Source organism: Microtus ochrogaster, chromosome 26, assembly GCF_000317375.1.
Source record: "Microtus ochrogaster isolate Prairie Vole_2 chromosome 26, MicOch1.0, whole genome shotgun sequence".
NCBI classification, from domain to species: domain Eukaryota; kingdom Metazoa; phylum Chordata; class Mammalia; order Rodentia; family Cricetidae; genus Microtus; species Microtus ochrogaster.
Genome location: NC_022025.1, coordinates 13,312,371 through 13,313,257, shown reverse-complemented (window position 1 = coordinate 13,313,257; position 887 = coordinate 13,312,371). Strand labels below are relative to the sequence as shown.

The 887-nt window shown below is 50.3% G+C and overlaps 1 protein-coding gene across 1 annotated transcript in view; it reads left to right on the top strand.

Annotated features, from left to right (window-relative positions):
- Ccdc146 (coiled-coil domain containing 146) overlaps nucleotides 1-887 on the top strand; it is a 123,103-nt gene that overhangs the window by 89,920 nt on the left and 32,296 nt on the right. The gene's annotated exons all lie outside the window — the stretch shown is intronic.

Genomic DNA, 887 nt, shown 5'->3' with positions numbered 1-887 from the left:
GGAACGACCCCTTTTCCCACCTGTGAACATCTGCAGACTCTTCCATTCATGATTCCTGTGGAAAATTTCCAGTTCGGGTGTAAATAAAGTGAGGCACGGGGCACTCTAAGGGTAGCTATATTTCTTTATCTCTTTATCCTCAGTTAGTATATAAACTATGCATTTCAAGTCATGAAAATAGGAATTAAACCAACCTGAGTCACCCAGTGTATTCCCGCTACTAGTAGAGCGCCAACGACGTGCCCACAATGGTAGTGCGGTGTGAACAGAGCAGTCTCTGTTAACGTGGACAAATGCACAACAATACGCCAGGCAGCCAACAGCGCTATATGGAAAAAGTAAAGCAGACTGGCGGGAAATGTTGGCACCATTTAAGTAGGATGACCCAGAGACCCTGAGTCTGGAACAGCGAGAAGGCCAAGTGGGCCAGAGTGGAAAGTGGCCCTCAGTGAGACTGGAGAGGCTGTGACACAGAGTTTCAGGTTGGTCCAGGTTGATGGGGTGCCAGTGAGCAACAAAGCAATGGGAGAGTCTTTATGTTGCTAAAAATCTTCGCACTGAAAGTAGAGGGTCGACTATTAAGGCCAGGCTGGAGGCAGACAAGGCAGATCCTGCGGGAAGACCTGGCAGCAATTTAGTATAGAGAGAAAAGGATCTTGAGCTTCCCTGGAAGGGGTCTCAGTCCTCAGGGAGGTCTGTGCCCTAGCACAGTTACAATTAACGTGCCCAGAGAGTTGCTATATTAGGTGCGAGCACACAAGGCTGCTGCAATGCTGAACAGGAGGAAGCACCCACGTGGGCCAGAGGGAACCAGAGCCACCGTAAAGAGGGGACACCGGGACACTGGGACATGAGTAGCTGAGCCTGGGGACAGGGCTAAGAGAGAG